At 41.4% G+C, this 24,959-nt stretch overlaps 1 long non-coding RNA gene across 1 annotated transcript in view; it reads right to left on the reverse strand.

The window, feature by feature from the left end:
- Positions 1-227: 227 nt before the first annotated feature.
- LOC140477251 (uncharacterized) overlaps positions 228-24,959 on the reverse strand; it is a 45,973-nt gene continuing 21,241 nt past the window's right edge. The window contains exon 3 of the long non-coding RNA XR_011960688.1: positions 228-334. This is a non-coding gene — a long non-coding RNA (uncharacterized lncRNA). The remainder of the gene's footprint in view (positions 335-24,959) is intronic.

Consider the following 24,959-nt stretch of genomic DNA (forward strand, 5'->3'; position numbering starts at 1 on the left):
CGTTGGGAGGGGACAGTTGGCTGTGTATAGAGCAAGGTGGGTCACTTCACAAACAAGAGCAACACTGGAAGGTAGGCCTCCATAAGCCAACATAGTGAATGAACCTGTATGATTAAGGTCATTCTGCAACATACTCTAGCCATCTAGTCAACTGAGCTAACCAACCTCCAGCAAAGCCATCCCATGGACAAAGAACATTGGGCAATATCATTTGGCAGACAGTTTCTCACGTGAACTGCTTTGCAGCTGATTCAACTCTGTTTTTTGCTCCGTGAGTGTGTCCAGGCTGCTGCAGCATTTTCTGTGGGTCATAGTGAGTTCATCGCAGCTATGCCTGTAAAAACAGTGCCCCTGAAATTAGCTTGTATAACAAGAGCTTGATGTTTTCTAATATCACAAACTGTGAATCAGTGGTCATTGCGGGGATAAGTTATGATATGGTTTAAACTAGAAAAATAAATAGAGAACTCTGTATAAGAGAAAGAGATAATCCCTCAGTCAAGGTATTTTTCAGTTCTCAGTCACCAAGTTGTTGAATTCATCAGTAAGTCATCCTTGCATGGTTCATTTGGTAGCTGTATCATCAAATGTCATATCTGCTGGCTTAGCAAGTAAGTCTCAAACCCATAAAAGCTGACAGCTCAAGATCTGAGGCATTAGACTAAAACACAGTGGGACACAAGCTTGCCCTGATTTATGGTGCAAATGTTTCCAACATTTTTACTGCCTTGAGAAACAAAATAACGAAAATAGACAACCACTCAGTTTGGAGTGTGATGGATTCCAAAATCACTGATAAAAACATTGTCAGTGCAACATTTATTTTCAAGGAAAGTAATGACAGTTCCTCCCAGAACAGTTTGATTGTTGACACTTACCATAGTCCATTTTCCAACATTTTGGAGCCTGCAGTAATTTTGTCTTTTAAGTGAAAAGTATTTTTTATTGGAAAGCCCACAGCCATTGTAAATATGGAAATAAGTTCTCACTCCCTGATTGGACACATAATGGAACACCTGATTCCATCCTATGCAGTGAAGATGGGCGACATGGTGGCACAGTGGTTAGCACTGTTGCCTCACAGTGCTAGCGACCTGGGTTCAATTCCCACCTCAGGCTGAAGATTAAATGGTGCCTTACTCCAGACACTAACCACATGATGTTGACAATGCAAATATCTTTATTAACTAAAAGTGACATTGCACAATAAGTTTAAAGAAGGCAGTTTTCTCTTTGGTGGCACAGTGGTTAGCACTGCTGCCTCACAGCGCCAGAGACTCAGGTTCAATTCCCACCTTGGGCCACTGTCTGTGTGGAATTTCCACTTCTCCCCGTGTCTGCATGGGTTTCCTCCGGGTGCTCCGGTTTCCTCCCACAGTCCAAAGATGTGCAGGTTAGGTGAATTGGCCATGCTAAATTGCCCATAGTGTTAGGTGAAGGAGTAAATGTAGGGGAATGGGTCTGGGTGGGTTGCTCTTTGGAGGGTTGTTGCGGACCTATTGGGCCGAAGGGCCTGTTTCCATACTGTAGTAATCTAATTATGTTGTAATCTAAACACATGCAAAGTAGTTGTACACAGAATTTACAGCATAGAAGAGGCCATTTGGCCCATTATGCCAGTCCCAGATTTAATAGCTTTCTTTCCCAATAAAATGATACTTCACAGGTACAGTGAAATCTGTATAAGTGGACAATCCTAAGAATTGAACACTGGCAAAAGTAGACACATATGAACCATTCAAAATGACTAAGTCATGGAGTCATACTTCAGAGAAACAGGCCCTTCAGCCCAACTTGTCCATACTGACCTAGTCCCATTTGCCTGCATTTAGCTCATATCCCTCTAAATCATTCGTTTCCATATCTTGTCCAAGTGTCTTTTAAGTGTTGTAATTTTACTCGCCTTTACCACTTCCTCTGGCATGTCGTACCATGTATGCCCTATCCTCTATGTGAAAATGTTGCCCCTCAGTTCCCTTTTAAACCTATGCCCTCTAGGTTTGGACTTCCAGACCCTGGGGAAACATTCACTCTATTCACTCTATCTATGCCTATCATGATTTTTAAAATCTCTTTATGGTCACCCCTCAGTCTCCTAAGCTTGAGGGAAAAAAAAGTCCCAGCTTATCCAGCCTCTCCTTATAATTCAAACCCTTCAATCTCTGTAACATTCTTGTAAATCGTTCTTGCACCCTTTCTGGTTTAATAACATCCTTCCTAGAGTAGGATGGCCAGAATTGTACACAGTACCCCAAACATGGTCTTACCTGTGTCTTGTACAGCTGTAACATGATATCCCAATTCTTGAAATCAATACTCTGTGACTGATAAAGGCAAGCATTCCAAATGCCTTCTTCACCCCCTGTTTGCTTGTGACGCCACATTCAAGGATATCATGACAGACACAAGAAGCATGCGAGCAATCACAAAGTGCACCCAACTATTTAAAAACACAGGGCACAGCCTGATACCACATTTTAAAATGTTCAAAACGAGTGCTGTATCTGATATTGAGGATCATGGCAGCAGATGCATTGTCACTGATATGCTTTTGTCCTAGCCAGCATCACGGGTTTGAAACAGGCAGTCAATAAACACAATGAGACTTTGCAAATAAGGGCATCCACAAAAAAAAGAACACCTCATTCCATCCCTTACAGACAATCACAATTTAGCTATTTATTTCATGGAATTTCATAGAATCACTACAGTATGGAAACAGACCCTTCGGCCCTACAAGTCCACACTGACCCTCCAAAGAGCATTCCACCCAAATCCATTCCCCATTACTCTATGTTTACCCCTAATCCACACATCCCTGAGCACTATGGGCAATTTAGCTTGGCCAATTCACCTAACCTGTACATCTTTAGATGGAAACCAGAGCACCGGAGGAAACTCACGCAGACACGGGGAGAATGTCGAAACTCCACACAGACAGTCATCCAAGAACCCAGGTCCCTGGCAGTGTGAGGCTGCAGTGCTAACCACGGAGCCACCGTGCCACCCTCAATTGGTCCACCCAGCCTGTGCAGTCATGTATATTCCACTCAAACATCCTCTAATCACACCGTCCCTAACTCAGTCTGCATTATCTTCTATTCCCTTCTCCCTCATGGTTTTATTTAGCTTTCCTTTAAATGTATCTATAAGATTAATCTCAACCATTCCCAGCGACAACAGGTTCCACATTCTAGTCACTCAGAATAAAGTAGTTTCATTTGATTTCCTTAATCTTACATTGATTGCCTAAAGGTTAGCTATCCCCATAGTTAGAAACATTTTCTGTGTGTCTACTTTATCAAAGTCTTTCATTACGTTAAAGACCTCCAAAAGGTCGTCTTTCAGCTTTTTCTTTCAAGAGAGTAGAAACCCCTACCCTGTTTTTCTGATAGACATAACCTGTCAGTTCTGGTGTCATTCATGTAAATCCAGTACGTCTATAAAACCAAGAAAGTCTGCAAAGTGAGACTTTTAACCTTATTTCGTATGTTTTACAGTATACAGTAATTGCTGCAATGTTTAACTTTTAACTTTATTCTTTCTTTCTACCTTGTTCTTAAGGTTCTGTACCTGCTGGATGTCTGGAAACAGTTAAAAGTGGATAAATCCCCAGGACCTGATCAGGTGTACCTGAGAACTCTGTGGGAAGCAAGAGAAGTGATTGCTGGGCCTCTTGCTGAGATATTTGTATCATCGTTAGTCACAGATGAGGTGCTGGAAGACTGGAGGTTGGCAAACGTGGTGCCACTGTTTAAGAAGGGTGGTAAGGACAAGCCAAGGAACTATAGACCGGTGAGCCTGACCTCAGTGGTGGGCAAGTTGTTGGAGGGAATCCTGAGGTACAGGATGTACTTGTATTTGGAAAGGCAAGGACTGATTTGGGATAGTCAACATGGCTTTGTGCAGGGAAAATCATGTCTCACAAACATGATTGAGTTTTTTGAAGAAGTAACAAAGAGGATTGATGAGGGCAGAGTGGTAGATGTGATCTATATGGACTTCAGTAAGGCATTCGACAAGGTTCCCCATGGGAGACTGATTAGCAAGGTTAGATCTCATGGAATACAGGGAAAACTAGCCATTTGGATACAGAACTGGTTCAAAGGTAGAAGACAGAGGGTGGTGGTGGAGGGTTGTTTTTCAGACTGGAGGCCTGTGACCAGTGGAGTGCCGCAAGGATCATTGGTGGGCCCTCTACTTTTTGTCATTTACATAAATGATTTGGATGCGAGCATAAGAGGTACAGTTAGTAAGTTTGCAGATGACACCAAAATTGGAGGTGTAGTGGACAGCAAAGAGGGTTACATCAGATTACAACAGGATCTGGATCAGATGGGCCAATGGGCTGAGAAGTGGCAGATGGAGTTTAATTCAGATAAATGTGAGGTGCTGCATTTTGGGAAAGCAAATCTTAGCAGGACATATACACTTAATGGTAAGGTCCTAGGGAGTGTTGCTGAATAAAGAGATTTTGGAGTGCAGGTTCATAGCTCTTTGAAAGTGGAGTCGCAGGTAGATAGGATAGTGAAGAAGGGGTTTGGTATGCTTTCCTTTATTGGTCAGAGTATTGAGTACAGAGGTTGGGAGATCATGTTGCGGCTGTACAGGACATTGGTTAGGCCACTGTTGGAATATTGCATGCAATTCTGGTCTCCTTCCTATCGGAAAGATGTTGTGAAATTTGAAAGGGTTCAGAAAAGATTTACAATGATGTTTCCAGGGTTGGAGGATTTAAGCTATAGGGAGAGGCTGAACAGGCTGGGGCTGTTTTCCCTGGAGTGTCGGAGGCTGAGGGGTGACCTTATAGAGGTTTACAAAATTATGAGGGGCATGGATAGGATAAATAGACAAAGTCTTTTCCCTGGGGTCGAGGAGTCCAGAACTAGAGGGCATAGGTTGAGGGTAAGAGGTGAAAGATATAAGAGAGACCTAAGGGGCAACTTTTTCGTGCAGAGGGTTGTACGTGTATGGAATGAGCTGCCAGAGGTTGTGGTGGAGGCTGGTACAATTGCAACATTTAAGAGGCATTTGGATGGGTATATGAATAGGAAGGGTTTGGAGGGAATATGGGCTGGGTGCTGGCAGGTGGGACTAGATTGGGTTGGGATATCTGGTCGGCGTGGACTGGTTGGACCGAAGGGTCTGTTTCCATTCTGTACATCTCTATGACTCTATAGGTACTCGTACCCTAAGATGGCAACTTGCGTGGCAATATTATACTTTCACTGTACTCCTTCACTTTTGTACGTGAGTACATGTGACAATAAAAATTAAATCAAGTAAAATCAAATCCATTTCGTAATATCATATCCAGAACTGTACTCAGTACTCTAAACATGGTCGAACCAAGGTTTGACACAGACATAGCAAGATTTCTCAACTTTTCTAGTTCTCTGAAGTGAATAAGTTGTATGGTTTGGTTTAATTATTTTCTGATAGTCTTATTAATCTGCATCACTACTTTTAGCGATTTGTGTATTTGTACAACCAGATTCCTTTGCACCTCTACCCCATTTTATATTTTACAGATAATTCATTACTTCCTTATTTTTCTTACTTAATTTCTCTGTATTAAAATTCATATATCAATTATATGCCTATACTGCAAGTTTATTCATATCTTCTTTTGCTACCGTCCTCCTCAATTTGGTATTGTTTGCAAATTTAGAAATTTTGGGGGAGAATTTTGTTTGCACAGTAGTTCTCTTAGACTTATGCCAATGAATTGGGCAGGCAGCACCCCAGAATAAAGATTTCTTCAATAGTATCATTGAAGGTCACCAATGGGTCATAGTGGCGCTACATAAATAAAGCTCAAGGTTTGGTTCTAAAATCTAAATCATTAATAGTAATTGCGAATAACTGAAGTTCCAGCACTCTGAATGCATCGGTGTCTGTAATGTTTAGATTTAAACTGAACAGGCCCTTTTCACCATCTGTCATGGTTGTATTTTTCATGTTTTGGGAGATGATCATTCAAAGCCTTGACCTTGTTTCTCTGATCAATTAGATTCTAACTGTTTTGGGCCTTAACTCCACTTACCAATTTTTGTTCCATATCCCATGTCTAATAAAAAAAATTGATCTCAGTTTTAAAGATTTCCATTCGCTAGGCACCTTCTGACTTTCCCACTGCCCTTTGAAGAAGTGCTTTCTAATTTAACTTGTAATTGGCCTAGCTTTAATTTTAAGATCATGACCTTTTGTTTTGGATTCCTCATACCAGCGGAAATAAGTTCCCTGTATCAACTCTATCAAATTCTTCTTATCTTGATTAGATCAGCCCTTTCTAAACTCTGGGGAATATAAGCCAAGTCTTTGTAACTGTGTACGGATTTCAATGCCTTAGTGCGAGGTACAGTTGTATTTATTTGACATTTTACCTCAGATAAATGCCGGTAATATTGATTTGCAAACTGAAACCCTTTAAAACATACTACTATTCAATCCAAATTAGCTGTGCATTCTGTATTCACAGGACAAAAAGTGGGTCATTATTGTAACCATCTGTATTCCAGATCTGATGGCAGCCTCGAGGAACCGAGTATATGCTGATGTAACCTAATTAAATAAACAGAAGCGTAACTCAATATTGTCAAAACAAAGCTTTCAAATCCAGTTCTAAATGTCACATTCAAGTCATTCATCCACCTTTTCCTCTTTATAGATGTTAATCAATCTACTGTGGATTTCAAACATTTCCTTTCGGTGAAATTGATAAGATCATCATTCGGCATATCCATATGGGTGGCATCAATGGCCATTGAAGCAGTTTTTAATTTTTCTATATGTTAATCTGCTTACCAGCTGCTGCAGAGACATGGGTGTTTGGAAAGACAGATGGTTTGAAGTTTATTCACAACACTAACTGTTTAGATGGCTAAAACTTCATAAGCTTACACATATAGTCGAATTCTGTACTTAAGGATGTTACTGTACATTATATACATATAGCTGACTGACTGAAGATGTTGCACTGACTCCATTGCACCAATAGCATGGCTGAAGATAAAGTGGGTACTTTTATACCAGAACATCAATGTCACGTATCTGCCCTTAAAGGTAAAGGCTTGTCTGGTTTGAAATCTATCGTTGTTGTGTCTCTATAGTCTTACCAGACCATGGGGACTGCTATCTTATTAGAGAGAAGCAGCTGGTGATGATGTAGGTGGAGGGCCACCAGACCTCAGGTGAGGGAAGAGGTTGAGAAGGAGAGTCCTTCATGGTAATTTCAAACCAGTGATAGGAATTGAACCCATGCTGTTGGCATCACACTGCTCTGTAAACCAACAGCCCAGGCTAAACCAAATGAAATCTATGCTGTAATACAAATTACCACCTATTGGAAAAAAGAAACCTTTCTTCCAATAAACTTATAAAAGGATGCATATAAATATATTGTCTCTATGAAAGTTGCCATAGGATTGCTCTGTTATTAGAGAGAGAGATGACAGACTGTGCCAGGACATGACTACTGATGAGTGAAACAATTCTTCTTCAAACTTCCCCTCTAATCTCATCCAAAACTTTAGAGTTGTGTCCTCCAGTCCTTGTACCATCTGTTGTTCCTTATTTGCTTTTTCTAAAGCCATCATGACCTTCTTGTCTGACAAATCTCCCGTTAGTTTCCATAGCCTCTACAGAGTATTGTAACTAAAGTTTACCAACTCTGGAACCATTTCTGGAAAGAATGGAGGTAAGATTCCTCATCTGGAGTCCAAGTAGAAGTTAAATTAAACAGGGTTATAGCAGAAAATGCTCCATTTTGTTTTATTCTACTCCCCACCCGTGGCATCAGAAGAGGTGAGGGACAGGCTTGTTTAGTTTCTTATTTGTTCTTTCATGGAATGTGCACATCGTCAGTAAGGTCTGTCCTTGTTGCCCATCACTAATTGTCACTTGAAGTGAATGACTGCTAGACCACTTCACGGTGTATGAGTTTGATAGGGTTAATGTCTGGAAAGTGTGATGAGCACCATCCCCTGTGACAATGTCACATAGTAACGTGGAGAAGAAGATACCAGATGGAATGAAATCTGTGTATTGTGCAGTAATGCAATTATCATTTTATTGTTAACTTTACCTGCAACCACAACAGGAGGTGGAGAGGGGGTGAACTTGAAGGGGTGGTTAAAAGCTCAGGCATTCTGCCATCATTTGAAAACCAGCCCTGTAGAGTCTAATACTGTCATCTGATTTTCAGTTTCCATTACCAGTAACTGTCTGATCAGGCATCCGGTTAACAATCACCTTTCTAGGCAACAAGCCATTTGTTTTCTATTTCCTGAATGATCTAACCCATTTTATTTGATGCTGTCTTCACTATTTATCTGATCTCAGTGGATTGTGTCAGTACTGTTAGATGTGTTTCCAGAATCTTCAGATGGATGGTTCTGGCACTGTAATAATTAACTGAAAAATTGAACCATGCATTGTCATAGAGTCATGACAATACATGAGTAGACCATTTGAGTTCACATCAGCTCTCTTCTGCTCCTTCCCAGACACCCTGTACATCTGTTTCCTTGACATGCCTAAGCAATTTTCTTAATCATTGGTCCCTGGTACTATCACCCACTGGAGCAGCAAGTTTCAGCTCATGACCACTCGCTACGTAAAACAAAATTCTTCATCACATTCCCCTGCATCCCTTGCCTAAAAGTTAAATCCATGTCTCCGTGCTCCTTCCACAATCTGGTAATAGGAACATTGTTTCTTTCCTAAACTCGTGCTACTCTTGTTAAATCTTGATCAAATCTCCACTCAATATCATATAAAACAAAGAACTGTGGATGATGGAGATCTGAAACAAAGAAAACAGAAATTGCTGGAGAGATTCAGCAAGTCTGGCTGAACATTCTGTAAAAAGGTCACTGGACTTGAAAGGTTAACTTGGTTTTCTCTGCACTGGTGATGCTTCCTCTCAATCTCCTTTGGTCCAAGGAGAACAATTCCAGATGCTTTAACCTGTTCTGGTAGACAGTATCCTCCATATCTGCAACCATTATGGTAAATTTCCTATGCAACCTTTCAAAGACCTGACATCCTTAAAGTGTGGTGACCAGAACTGAATGTTACTAGTTATTACCCTAATCACAGCTTGATAAAGGCACAGCATAACTTCTCTGCCTTATATGTCTCCATTTATGCAACTAAAAGAAAAAAAAATAAGGTCAACACTTCTCATATTTCACGATTGAAACCTGGAATGCAATTGTGGAGTATAAGATCATAAGACACAAAATGTATAACAAAAGTTTACAGTGTGATGCAACTGAAACTATATTGAAGAAGACCTGGATTGTTTGTTAAGTCTCTCATCTTTTAGAATGACCATGGTGATTTTAGTTCTTTCATATGTAAATCCCAGAGCATTTTTTTAAAGTTACATTCTCAACTGAACTTTAATCATAGGTGTCGTGTCAGCCCAGATAATTCATTGAAGGTTTGAGGTGCCCTCTGTGAAGCTGTTTGTGCCCCAGTGTTCAGACTGATTCTATTTCTAAAAAAAGAGATTTACAGAATCTTACATGGATTCATGTAAGTTTGTGGGGTGAATTTGTACTTGCAGAATTGCATTTTATTTTGCCCAACAACTGCATGAATCCATGTAAGATTCTGTAAATCTCTTTTTTTAGAGATAGAATCAGTCTGAACACTGAGGCACAGACAGCCTTACAGAGGGCACCTCATACCTTCAATACATTATCTGGGCTGACATGGCACCTATTGTTAAAGTTCACTTGAGAATGTAACTTTAAAAAAAGTTTACATATATAAGAACTAAAAACCACATGGTCATTCTAAAAGATGACAGACTGAACAAACAATCCAGGTCTTTTTCAATATATAACTTCAGTTGTGTCACACTGTAAACTTTTGCTATAAATTCTGTATCTTACGATCTTATATTCCACAACCACCCGATGAAGGAGCAGCACTCCAAAATCTAGTGCTTCCAAATAAACCTGTTGGACTATAACCTGGTGCCGTGTGATTTTTAACTTTGTACACCCCAGTCCAACACCGGCACGTTCAGATTATGGAATGTAATTGGTGTTTGTAACCAATTTAAGTCATAATTCACAAGATAGCCCTCAAGATGGTATTGCATTAGTTCATTTTATGATTGCTTGAGACTCTATTCGCTGGAATAGTAAAGTCTGTGGCCGGAATTAATCACAGTGATGGGAGTTTGCCTGGTGCTAGTGAGCCGATTAAAAGGTGTACATTGCCATTTTTCTAGAAGATGCGCCCGCCAACAGATTCCCTGAATCAGGCATTTTCCCGGAGAGCAGTGGGGTCAAGGACCATCACATCTGAAGTCCCACCTTTTGTCAATCAGTCAGATGTTAGGAGCATGACGTTGCTCACCCATGCCACTTTGATGACTGCTGCCAGTATAACACCCAGCTAGGGTCAGGATCATGACTGGACCAGGCACAAAGCATGATGACGTTGGTTGTTTGAATGGTTGTCCATTTAGAAATAGAATTAGAATTAGGTTTAATGTCACATGTACTCAAGTTACAAAAGAACAGGAGTACATAAAAAATGTACAATGTTGCCAACTCACAGCACCATTTTAGGTACAAATTACCTAGGTACAAACCTGGGGTACAAAAATAGAGAAAGTAAAGAAAAAGTTACACTACATTACAAACATAGTTTAAGTTATGAAAATAAGAAATAACGCTAAAAAAGTAGACATTACAGTATTTCTATGAAAGCTTCCATATGGTCTGACCAGGCTCCACTGGTTCCCAACAGTAGCCATTTTCGCTGTGGGCTACTGGCTGCTCCCACCCCACTGGCTACCCCCACTCCAGGTAAATACCACAATTGGTGGTGGGGCAGGAAAGCCATCTGTGGGTCATCCCACCATGGACCTAATCAGGGCGAGAAGGTAGTGTGGTTTCCATTTGCTACTATTTTGTCTGATTCCATGCCTTACTGCCACTAAAACTACTTTGGGGAAGGACATCAAATTCTGCCCTGTGGTTCTCAATAAATAAATATGAATGCATGTATAATAATACATGGGAAAACCAGTGTTCCTGAAATGGCCAGGTATGTGTAACTGATGGACTAAGATCCCTCTTGGCTGCACAAACTGAGCACCGGAGATTCTATGGAGCACATCATAGGAAGCTGTATGGACTGTGAAAGGTGAACAATTATCATCATTTAAGAACATAATTGCAGTACAGACCAACCTCCAATATCCTTCTTAATTATCCTCCTTATCCACCAGGATGGAGGGAGTAGTGCCTTCTTGAAGGTGTCATCATTTTGATGAAACAATAGGCCAATTTGCCTACTCAAGTAAATACGGGTGATCCCATGACACTATTCTAAAAAGAACAATGCTTTTTGCTGTGTGATGATCAATATTTATCCTGTAACTAACTCTTGACCAACAGATGGGTTAGAAATTGGTAAGTTTTCCACTGATTTTTCTTGGGGCAAACTGAGCTTAACACTGACAAATTCAGCAGTGTGGTTGGATGTTCATGTCAACGTGTATGTTCAGGTCATTGCCAAATCATTAGGGCCATTTTTCCTGGACATTTTTCACCTGGCTCCTTACAAAGCTAATTTTTAAATTTGGTTGGTGACAGATGTATGGGTGAATGGATGGAGCATGAGCCAAAACATCTCCATTTAGGATTCTTCAACTGCTCCTGTAGTAGTCAGTATGGATTGGATTCTTAAAGACAAAATTCAGAATCAAATTACAAGGAAGCCTGGAATTCCACAGACCCTGTGTATTGCTTCCAGAGACATAAGTCAGCCAATTTTTTTTAAACTGAAAGTTAAAGGCTACCTGTGGATATAGGACAGGCAACAGAAAATACTACGGGGCGACGGACGAAGTGTGGAACTTCATTGTGTCTCCTGTTGGAACTGAATATGAACTATAACTAATTCCATCCTTACTTCAACCAATTATTCTTTGTGGTTCATTGTTGTGTATAAAATGGCTCCGGAGCGTTTGTTTTCTATGACTGTGCTTCCCACTTCATTGTGCATTGTTTTGGGTCATCCTGTTTATATGATGGTGCTATATAACCACATCTTTCTTTTCTATAGGAAGGGCTCATTATTGGAAATAGAATCCAATAACTTAATGAGAATTGAATTTAGAGTGATACAGCACAGAAGGTGGCTAGTTGGCTAATTGAGCATGTCCCGGGCTCTGCAAAGAAAACTATCAATTAGGCCCAACCGCCTCTGTTTTCCCCAGAGTCCTACATTTTTAATTTGTTTCCTTTCTATATATTTATCCATTGCCATCTTGGAAAATACTACCAAGATTGCTTTCACCAATCTTTCAGGTACATCATTTCATATCACAACAAATTGCTGTGGAAAAAAAATCTCCTTATTTTACTACTGCCTCTGTCACCTGTTTTATACTAACTATTTTCAAAATTTTAACAGAAAACTTTCTTGCATTACTAAGTCAGACAGAAGGAGATTGTGTTGTAGATTCTGCAACGAGAAATTGCTAGACTTTGTGTTCATTGAAATTAGGGTGAATAATTGTTTTACGATAGACATACAGGTCTGACTGCAGAGTTTTAATGTCATAGGTGTGGAAGCCACACAGGTTGGGAGTATACACCTCCAGATTCTCTGCCATATATCTGAGCAATCATCTTGCATGTAAAGGTCCCTCCAGATGTTGTTGTAGATTAACTACCTGATTCAGCAGTGAAAAGTCCCTCTGCGAAAGACATTCGGGAGGTTAAGGGAGCAATCTGGGTTAGCGGGAGCAACATCCTCCATGAAGAAAAATTATAAGATAAAAGGCTGTCTAGTGGAGAGACAGTTTTCAGTCTGTGCAAGATCGGTATAAGAACTGATGTCAACAATCCTCAAGCCAAAGGTCTACTGATCTTCCAAGTCCAAAGAGAACATGATCTGAAAGAATTACGAAATTTCTGGAACAGCTGAATTTGTAAAGTCAGAGGCATGTGTAGAGATGGGGTTATGATAACTGTAACTAATTACATATACAAATATACAATTATTAACTGTGCAGGGAAAATTGTAGGAAGATGTTGTGTAAAATAATGGTTCTGAAAGGATTAAAGTTGGATATTGCGGTGAGGCCCACCAACCTGATGATGTCACACAGTCTCAGGTGGAGAAATTAGGAGAATAGCACTGGATCTCAAAAGGTTTGGATATGTCACCTGTGTCTCCCAGTAGTCATGGCAACAATGTTTAACTAGTTAATGTAACTTTACAATTGCTATCATGCACTAAACGATATCTTGTTAGGATGTTCCTCTAACCCTATTACCAGTATCACATAGGGCCGCTGAGCTGCTATATTCATTTTGATTTGAAATAATTAACTCAACAATCTCTTGCATATATGCAACTCTTTTATTGTCATAAACTTTACCAAGTGCTTTGCAAATATGTTATTCACCAAAATCTGACATTCAGCCACATAAGAGGAAATAATAGAACAAAAACAAAGTAGGTTTTGAAGAGCACGTTAAAGGAGTATAGGGAGGTAAAGTAGCAGAGAGCATTAGGGACAGAATTACAGAGACCCTTCTGAGTCTAGACAACAAAAGATGCAGATCCCCAAGGGTCAGTGGTGAAACAATTAAAACCAGGGATATGCCAGAAGCTAGAATTAGAGGAGCGCAGAGGTGTAAGGGTTGTAGAACTGGAGGATATAGGAAAGAGTAAAGCCATGGAACAATTTGAAGACAAAGTTGAGAAATTTAACATAGAAGCATTGCTGGACTGGAGCCCATTGGAGGCTAGGGAATTCATTTAATATAAGAGTGCCACACTGAGTAAAATCCAACTGCAGACACACATCTCATAGTCTTGCTTATAAAAACTGAAAATGCTGGAAATATATATCAGGTCAGGCAGCATCTGTGGAGATGTTAACAGATTTGAGATTTCAAATTAAACATCCTTTCATCATGAGAAAGGGTGAACTGGAATCTTGTTCTTCTCCACATAGGTGCTGCCTGACTTGATGAGCATTTCCAGCGTTCTGTGTTTTTACTTCAGATTTCTAACATCTATGTTATTTTGCTTTTGCGCTAGTTTTTATCCAGTACCAGGCACAGGCATGTGTCTGCCTTCTATACATTGCACACAGATAAAGGGCTACTATGAATGGAGTATGCCATATTTACTTTATTAATAAATAATATTTGCAATGTAGTTGTTAAGGGTTAGAAAGTGGTGTTTTGTGAGATAAGGATAGGTTAATTTAGTGAATAATCCAGGATTTGAGACCAGGGCAGACTGGAAGGATTTTTTGAGGAACCAGTATTCACCAAACAAAAAAAAGACTTAATGGCAAGGGGCAGAGAGTGGTGGTAGTAAGTTGCTTTTCAATCTTGAGACATGACACCAGCGATGTTCCACGGGGATTGGTTCTGGGTCCACTTTTGTTTGTCATTTATATGAATGATTTGGATGAGAATACAGAAAGGCATGGTTAATAAGTTTGGGGACAAACCAAAATTGGTGGCACAGCAGACAGTGAAGAAAAGTTTCTCAAGGTTACAAAGGGATCTTGGTCAAATGGGCCAATGAGCTGAAAAATGGCAGATGGAGTTCAATCTGGATAGATGCGAGGTATTGCATTTTGATATAACAAACATGGACAGGACGTATACAATTAATGGTTGGGCCTTGGGTAGTGTTGTAGAACAGAGAAACTTAAGGGTGCAGGTACATAATTCTTTGAAGTTTGTGTCACATATTGACAGGGTGGTTAAAAAGGCATTTGACACACGTGCATTCATTGCTTATTCTTTTGAGTATAGGAGTTAGGAAGTCATGTTGAGGTTGTACAGGACATTGATGAGGCCTCTTCTAGAGTACTGTGACCGGTCCTGGTTGCCCTGTTATAGGAAAGATATTATTAAGCTAGAGAGAGTTCAGAGAGACTTACTAGAATGTAGCTGGGTAGATTCATAGAGATGTACAGCATGGAAACAGACCCTTCGGTCCAACCTGTCCATGCCGACCAGATATCCCAACCCAATCTAGTCCCACCTGCCGGTTCCCTGCCCATATCCCTCCAAACCCTCCCTATTTATGTACCAATCCAAATGCCTCTTAAATGTTGCAATTGTACCAGCTTCCACCACTTCCTCTGGCAGCTCATTCCATAGACATACCACTCTCTGTGTGAAAAGGTTGCTCTGTCGGTCTCTTTTCTATCTTTCTCCTCTCACCCTAAACCTATGCCCTCTAGTTCTGGACTCCCCAACCCCAGTGAAAAGACTTTGTCTATTTATCCTATCCATGCCCCTCATAATTTTGTAAATCTCTATAAGGTCACCCCTCAGCCTCCGACGCTCCAGGGAAAACAGCCCCAGCCTGTTCAGCCTCTCCCTATAGCTCAAATCCTCCAAACCTGGCAACATCCTTGTAAATCTTTTCTGAACCCTTTCAAGTTTCACAACATCTTTCTGATACGAAGGAGACCAGAATTGCACGCAATATTCCAAAAGTGGCCTAACCAATGTCCTGTACAGCCGCAACATGACCTCCCAACTCCTGTACTCAATACTCTGACCAATAAAGGAAAACATACCAAACGCCTTCTTCACTATCCTATTTACCTGCGACTCCACTTTATGGAAGGTTTGAGTTATTAAGAAAGGCTAGCTGGGCTGGGACATTTTTCATTGAAGCATAAGACGTTAAGAGGTGATTATATAGAGATTTATAAAATCATGAGGGGTTTATGTGAGGGGTATAGATAGAGTTAATGGTAAGTGTCTTCTCCCTAGTCTGGGGGATTTCAAGATTAGGGGGCATATTTTTAAGGTGAGAGGAGAGAGATTTTAAAAAAGACATAAGCTTCAAATTTTTTACATAGCGGGTGGTTCATGTGTGGAATGAACTTTCTGAGGAAGCGGTGGATGAGGGTGCAGTTACAATTTTTAAAAGGCACTTAGGTAAGTACATGAATGGGAAAGCTTGGAGGGATATGTGCCAGGAGCAGGCAGGTGGGTCTAGTTTAAGAATTAGAATTACAATCCCTTCAGTGTGGAAACAGGCCGTTCGGCCCAACAAGTCCACACCAACCTTCTGAAGAGTAACCCACCCAGACCCATTTACCCCTGACTAATGCACCTAACCTACACATCCTTGAATACTATGGGCAATTTAGCATGGCCAACTCACATAACCTGCATGTCTTTGGATTGTGGGTGGAAACCGCAGCACCCGGAGGAAACCCATGCTTTAGTTTGGCATTATGTTGGGCATGTACTGATTGGACCGAAGGGTCTGTTTCTGTGTAGTATGTCATTAAGAGTCTATAACTGTGAATGCTGGAAATCAGAAGCAAAATCAGAAATTTGCTTGAAAAGCTCAGCAGATCTGGCAGCATTTGTGGAGAGAAAGCAGAGTTAATATTTCAGGTCAAGTGGTCCTTCTTCAGAACTCAGAAAGCCATGTTTTCAGCAATTTCTGATTTTGTTTGTGAGTCAGTATTCACCCATCTGTGCCAAGTGGGCACAACAGGCATACAAACAGGATATGATTCCTGTCTAGATGGTTTAATTCTCCATCTAAATGTTATGTACACACCAGAGTTATCTTTGTGTGTGTGTGTGTGTTTGTGTGTTGTACATAGGAACTCAAGATAGACACCCACTTATACTTAACCAAACAGGGAGCCAGTGTAATGTCATTCACGGTATCTTAATTCCATTCAGAGCATTCTCTGCTTCTGAACTGTTTGCAAACAAAGTGTCTTATATTGAACAGATTTGAGTAAAAAGCCACTATATCAATTTCTTTCTCAACTTACATCTTGCGACCTCAGGTCTGGCTCTGTACAAAGTGTCTGTTTGTTAACTGCAGCCTACCCAGGCAGGAGGCTGTTGTCTGTCGCATGTGTGCATTGAAGTATATTGGCACAGAACCCAGACGGACTCTGGGGTGAAGACAAAACAAGCCTGTACTTCTGGGGGCTTTACTTCTTTCATTGTGACTGTGGTGATCAGCAATGATAACTCATTCCCTGTATAGATTACGTTCAATTTGTTCTACTTTGATGGACTGAGGAAGACCATTGTTATTGCTGGCTCTTTCCTGTCAGTCTATGGTTGGCAGAGATGCAAATTGATCTCATGGTGAAAAACAAACAGCTTCAATGCAAATAAAATAAGAATTGCCTCTAAAAATTGCAAAACAAAATGGCACTTTCCAGAAGACAATAAGGGTGGGTTTGAAAACAGAACTATTAATCAAATACCCATTCCAAAAACTGTCTAATTTCATTTTGGATCAGTTTCTGAAATGGACAACTGATCATTGACACCAGTTTAATGCATAATCAGCAAATGTAGTTATTGGTGTTACTGTTGCTAGTCTGCATCTATCAAAACATTAGCCTCATTTGAACGCTTACTTTCAATTTGTAATCAGCTGCTTTGCGGCCAAACACATGCAACACAACATTACAGTCAAATTCCTGAGCACCAGCTCTCTGAGCTCAACAGATATTATGGTATAGCAGAATTGACTGGTCAGTAGGGGGATGTTAGTAAAATTATCACACTATATTCATGCAAAGGTGTCCCTGAAATTTACCATTGAACCATAAACAAGAGTCCTTGTTGCCTCACCTACTGCTTCACTTGTTGACCCATTGCCTGAGCGTAATGGTGAGTCAGGTAGTGAGGGTCGAAGTCAGCAGTGAAGACAGGAGACAGCAGCCAGCTGCGTTAGGGCAGCACAGGTGAGAGAGAGCAAGTACTTCTCATTAAGTAATGTATGAATCCAGCATTTATTACCAGAAAAGTTAGATTCTAGACTGAAATCTGGCTTGATAGATCATATTTTGTTTATTTTGGCTTTAATGCGGCAATAGCTTAGTGAAACACAAAAATGTAACACTGTGGATTTACGTTTAGCAAAAAAACAAAAGTTTATTATGAAAAAGAAATGAAAATAAAATAGAACAGACCAAACTATCTATTTATTACATAACTTTAAAGATTTCAGAACACAAGGTTAAACACAATCCCAGTACTCCCAGCAACACTCCTGTAAAGTACTCAAACTAGACAGAATTTTATTCACAGTCACATCTATTGGGCTTAGTTTAATTATTGCTTCCATTTCCCATCTAGAGAATCTGTTAGTGTCTTCCGAGAGTTTACACACAACTGATTTTTGACTTGCTCAGCTTCAAATTCAGGTCTTTACCCAAACACCAATGGCCTTTAACTTTTAAAGTAAACTCTTTACACTGCTTAAGCTCTTTCATAACAGGACTAAAACAACCTCATTTCTCAGGAATACTTGGTTTACTCAGCCAGTTTCAGCCAAGTCTTCAGCAAACTGCCAACTAAAACTAAAAAAACTTTCTTCCAAGCCATGGATGTTTCCTCAAGCCTGAAGAAATAATTCCAGAATATTCTATCTGAAAGCTTATGCCTTACTCTGTTTACTTTGATACACGTAAACTCTAACAAACCCCATTTCTCTCCAGGAAATCTCTCCCAAATATTATGACTTGACAGAAATCAACATGGCTGCAGAAATGTTAACAAGTTAATCACTAAAGCTTTTCAAGCATAAATAACTCAGTTGCCACTAGTTATGATATTTGCAATATATATAATTCACACTTTGCAGGAAACAGTCAAAATTTAGAGGAGTAACTCGGGTTCATTGCACTGATGAGACTACCGGGAAAACTTGATCATCTTTCCAAAGGGTGCCCCGGCTATTGAAGTGGTAAACCAAAACTTAGGTGCGCAATGTCAGACCTCCCATAGAATTAATTCCCTCAGTAGGTTGGAAATCTGACTTGCTGAGAACTGCCAGTCCATCAGAGACTGGCAGTTATCATTAGAAAGCATTGGCTGTTTTGGTTATGCTCTGAGGCTTTCAACCAGGTTAGATCCCTGGAAACAGATGAGCGCTGGGGGTTCATGGGCAGGAGGTGAGTACTTAGGCTGGGGTTGGAGGGGGTGAGGGCTGGTGCTGCAAAAGAGCAGCTGGGTGGCTTTCAATGGGTACCTCCTTTCGATGCCAGTTTCCTCCATCACTACATACTCATAACACAGCCACGTTGCAAATATTATTGATGAATTCAGGATTATAGCAGGTCCCATTCATAAATATGCCTAATGTGTGTATATTTCTACCCAGTTTATAGATAAATAGCAAAGTCTGATGCTGCGTGAGGACTAGCTAACATCCAAAAACAAAATATCACAATGCTGGAAATTTGAAACAGAAATAGAAAATATTGGAAAAACTCAGCCAGTCGGAATTTGTTAGGGAATTTTCAGGTCACTCAAGAGACCCATGTGAGCTCAAAAGAATCACTGAGCCATTCCTAAGTCAAGGTGGGCTCAGGAATAATGGCATTTTAACAGGCTCAATAATGAATTTAATTTGCCAACCGGCTGGTTGCCTGTGTAGAGCTCATTCCTGCCTCTGACTCCATGGAGTTCACGTTTCCTAATGGCAGGTATCGGCCACATGACCGTCTTTGTGAATTTGCTGGCCTCCCCTTTATCGAGGTCCCTCTGGTGGGTCACATCGGCAACTGATTCCAGAGTACATAAATTCATGAGTGCATTTGGAGAAGAGACATAACTGTCAGGATTAGTGTTGGCAGACATATCCATTTAGTTTAGATTAGATTACTTACAGTGTGGAAACAGGCCCTTCGGCCCAACAAGTCCACACCGCCCCGCCGAAGCGCAACCCACCCATACCCCTACATCTACCCCTTACCTAACACTACGGGCAATTTAGCATGGCCAATTCACCTGACCTGCACATCTTTGGAGTGTGGGAGGAAACCGGAACAAACCCACGCAGACACGGGGAGAATGTGCAAACTCCACACAGAGAGTCACCTGAGGCGGGAATTGAACCCAGGTCTCTGGCGCTGTGAGGCAGCAGTGCTAACCACTGTGCCACCCACAAAGTCACAGAGGAATGCTGGACTGTCAGTATAATCTTTCCCACATGGATGCATCATCCTGGAAGAGCTTGACAATGCTGAGAAAACACTTGTTCCTTGTGACTAAGAGAAGTCACTGACGAGGGGAATGTACATCTTAGGATTGTTATCTTGTCACGGTAGGAATGTTTTAACCTCCATGCCCTGTGCAATGCTTATTCAAATGCACTGACATGTAGAATTGGTCTGTCACTTAGTTTGGGTTAAAATGTATAAAATACATATTTGAACAAACCTCAATGCATTGGGAATGTAAAGAATATAATATAATCTTACATGTTACTCTCCATTTAGAAAACCAGGAATATTTTATATTAAAGAAAGTGGAAATGGAAAAGCCAGTTGTCTTGTTAACACTTAGCTATTGTCTTTTCCCCTCAAATATCCTTGATTACAAACATACTGGGTGGGAGAAAAAAATACTCGTCAATCAAACCTCCCCAAAACTGAATTGTTCAGACACCAAATTCCATCAAAGTAACTAAACTTCAAAAATGCTTAATTGTCTATGAAATGCCTTGAGGTGTTAAGAGTTTGCAGAAGGTAATACAGAAACTTTGGCATTTCCATCTTGTATGATAGCAACCAACTAATTTACCCACTATCAGCATCTTGGGAGTTACCATTGATCAGAAACTGGTCCAGCTATATAAATGCTATGGCTACAAGAGCAGGTCAGAGGTGAGGAATCCTGCAGCTACTAACTCATCTCCTGACTCCCCAAACGCCTGTCCACTATCTACAAGGCACAAGCCAGGAGTGTGTGGAATACTCCTCACTTGCCTAGATGAGTGCCCCTTCAACAATAGTCAAAATGCTTGACATATTCCAGGACAAAAGATATGCTTGATTGGCACCATATCCACAAACATTCACTCCCTGCATCACTGACATTCAGTAGCAACAATGTGTATCATGTAGAAGATGCACTGCAGAAATTGACCATGAGTACTTAATCCACAGCAACTGCCATCTAGAAGGACAAAAGCGCCAGATACATGGGATGGACAATAGCTGCAACTTTCCCTCCAAACCACTCACCATCCTGACTTGGAAATATGTCTCCTTTCCTTCAGTGTTGCTGGGTCAAAATCCTGGATCTCCCTCCCTACTGGCATTGTGGATCTACGTGCAGCACAAAGACTGCAGCATTTCAAGAAGGCAACTCAACATCAACTTCTCAACAGCAACCAGGGATAGACAATAAATACCAGCCTATTCAGTGATGCCCACATCCCATGAAGGGATTAAAAAATCTTGACATTGGTCAAACTGTGTCTTGTGGACTTGTTAATATATTTTGCTACTTTTAGTGATTTGTGTATCCATATCCTGAATACTCTACCCCATTCAGACAGTTATATTTCAACATTATTGTATCAGAAATGTCTCAATGGCGCAGGAGCTCTACCGGTCACTGAGTAAAACAGCATTATTTTAATTACAGGCAGTCTGCATCTAATTTACTTTTCAGACAATTCATTTTAGAATTAGCCACATCCCCAGCTGTGTTATACAGGTTATTTAATACAATCAGCCTCACATCTCTCTGTAAAGACCCCCAAAGTCTTCTCTGAAATGTAGCCAATGACCAAAAGAAAGGTGAGCAGAGGGTTCTGGGTAATCCAAATTTGAGGACTGGAAAAAATGGTAGTTGCAAAAACTGCTCCTTTTTTGAGGTATTTTCAGTGTTGGAACTGACTTCCTTGAATTCTAGGAGCAGAAATTAATGTTTTATAATGTGTGTATTGTTTTGGAACTTTTGGGGAAAAATATTAAAGGAGGAAGAAAGATAAAGGGCAGTGATTCAAATGGAGAAAGAAATTTACATTGCTGTCTGACCCAGCAATAACCTGCACATCTGCTGTCAAATATCTCTGAACAATGGAGTTTGGTCTAAGAATCTAAACAAACAGTGAAATTCACAGCTGACCTTGGAGAAACCTGTGTGTGGGAGCTCATAACAGGGGAGCAGCTAAGTGGCTTTTTAAAGTGTAATCTTACTGGTTTTCTTTTGTAAATCTACAATAGTGAGTGGAGTGTTTTTTCTTCTTTGATTATATGTTGTTATTGAGATCTGTTTCTTGATTAAACTTTAAAAATATGAAAACATAGGTACTAAATTAGCCTGGAGCAGAGTTTTTAGAGCACTAAAACTGTGCTGTGTTATGTAGGTCAGTAGATTGTTGAGGTGTAAAGATGGCCTTTAGTAAACTGATGTGCTTTTCTTGTTGGATATGGGAGATTAGGGAGAATTTCCATCTTACTGATGATTATGTCTGTAGTAAGTGTTTGGGTGCAAATCCAATTGAATCACATGGATTGGTTGGAGTGGCAGTTAGAGGCGATGAGGAATTTACAAGAGCTAGGGGGTGTGATGGATGACAGATGTAGGGAAGGAGATAAATCAAAGATACAGTCAGGTTGATGGATGTGCTCTAGGAGAGGGAGGCAGGTTGTGCAGGATTAAGTAAAAACAATGACTACAGATGCTGGAAACCAGATTCTAGATTAGAGTGGTGCTGGAAAAGCACAGCAGTTCAGGTAGCATCTGAGGAGCAGTAAAATCGACGTTTCGGGCAAAAGCCCTTCATCAGGAATGCAGGCAGAGAGCCTGAAGGGTGGAGAGATAAGTGAGAGGAGGGTGGAGGTGGGGAGAAAGTAGCATAGAGTACAATAGGCGAGTGGGGGAGGGGATGAAGATGATAGGTCGGGGGGGGAGGGTGGAGTGGATAGGTGGAAAAGAAGATAGGCAGGTAGGACAAGTCATGGGGACAGTGCTGAGCTGGAAGTTTGGAACTGGGGTGAGGTGGGGGAAGGGGAAATAAGGAAACTGTTGAAGTCCACATTGATGCCCTGGGGTTGAAGTGTTCCGAGGCAGAAGATGAGGCGTTCTTCCTCCAGGCGTCTGGTGGTGAGGGAGCGGCAGTGAAGGAGGCCCAGGACCTCCATGTCCTCAGCAGAGTGGGACGGGGAGTTGAAATGTTGGACCACAGGGCGGTGTGGTTGATTGGTGTGGGTGTCCCAGAGATGTTCCCTAAAGCGCTCTGCTAGGAGGTGTCCAGTTTCCCCAATGTAGAGGAGACCGCATCGGGAGCAATGGATACAATAAATGATATTGGTGAATATGCAGGTAAAACTTTGATGGATGTGGAAGGCTCCTTTAGGGCCTTGGATGGAGGTGAGGGAGGAGGTGTGAGCGCAGGTTTTGCAATTCCTGTGGTGGCAGGGGAAGTTGCCAGGATGGGAGGGTGTGTTGTATGGGACATGGACCTGACCAGGTAGTTGCGGAGGGAACGGTCTTTGCAGAAGGCGGAAAGGGGTGGGGAGGGAAATATATCCCTGGTGGTGGGATCTATTTGGAGGTGGCGGAAATGTCGGTGGATGATTTGGTTTATGCGAAGGTTGGTAGGGTGGAAGGTGAGCACCAGGGGCGTTCTGTCCTTGTTACGGTTGGAGGGGTGGGGTCTGAGGGCGGAGGTGCGGGATGTGGACGAGATGCGTTGGAGGGCATCTTTAACCACGTGGGAAGGGAAATTGCGGTCTCGAAAGAAGGAGGCCATCTGGTGTGTTCTGTGGTGGAACTGGTCCTCCTGGGAGCAGATACAGTGGAGGCGGAGGAATTGGGAATACGGGATGGCATTTTTGCAGGAGGTAGGGTGGGAAGAGGTGTAATCTAGGTAGCTGTGGGAGTCGGCTGTGCAGGATTCCCCTATGGCTATCCCCATCTCAAACAACTATACTGCTTTGGATAATTGTGGGAGGTGAGGGAGTCTCAGGAATAGAGCACTGGCAGCCAAGTTTCTGGTACTGAGACTGGCTGTAATATAATGAGGTTCCAAGTGATTGATTGTGATAAGGGACTCTCTATTCCGAGGCACAGACTGACAATTCTGTGGCCGACAGTGAGACATCAGAATGGTGTGTTGCCTCCCTGATGCCAGGATCAAGGATACCTCAGAGAGGGCGCAGAACGTTCTCAAAGGGGGAGAGGGACCAGCAGGAATTAATGACATAGGAAGAAAAAAAGATGAGATTATGAGGAAGGTAGGCAGGAATTTAAAAAGGAAGTCCTTGAGGGTAGTAATATCTGGATTATTCCCAGCGTCTCAAGCTAGTGAGGGGAGGAATAGAAAGATAGAGCAGATGAATGCATGGCTGAGGAGCTGGTGCACAGTTTTGGATCATTGGAATCTCGTCTGGTAGATGACACCAAAATTGGAGGTGTAGTGGACAGCGAAGAGGGTTACCTCAGATTACAACAGGATCTGGACCAGATGGGCCAATGGGCTGAGAAGTGGCAGATGGAGTTTAATTCAGAGAAATGCGAGGTGCTGCATTTTGGGAAAGCAAATCTTAGCAGGACTTATACACTTAATGAGGTAAAAACAATAACTGCAGATGCTGGAAAGCAAATACTGGATTAGTGGTGCTGGAAGAGCACAGCAGTTCAGGCAGCATCCAATGAGCAGCGAAATCGACGTTTCGGGCAAAAGCCCTTCATCAGGAATCCATTATACACTTAATGGTAAGGTCCTGGGGTGTGTTGCTGAACAAAGGGACCTTGGAGTGCAGGTTCATAGCTCCTTGAAAGTGGAGTCGCAGGTAGATAGGATAGTGAAGAAGGCGTTTGGTATGCTTTCCTTTATTGGTCAGAGTATTGAGCACAGGAGTTGGGAGGTCATGTTGCGGCTGTACAGGACATTGGTTAGGCCACTGTTGGAATATTGTGTGCATTTCTGGTCTCCTTCAAGAAAGATGTTGTGAAACTTGAAAGGGTTCAGAAAAGATTTACAAGGATGTTGCCAGGGTTGGAGGATCTGAGCTACAGGGAGAGGCTGAACAGGGTGGGGCTGTTTTCCCTGGAGCGTCAGAGGCTGAGGGGTGACCTTATAGAGGTTTACAAAATTATGAGGGGCATGGATAGGATAAATAGGCAGTCTTTTCCCTGGGGTCG

Source organism: Chiloscyllium punctatum, chromosome 5 (genome assembly GCF_047496795.1).
Source record: "Chiloscyllium punctatum isolate Juve2018m chromosome 5, sChiPun1.3, whole genome shotgun sequence".
Lineage (NCBI taxonomy): Eukaryota > Metazoa > Chordata > Chondrichthyes > Orectolobiformes > Hemiscylliidae > Chiloscyllium > Chiloscyllium punctatum.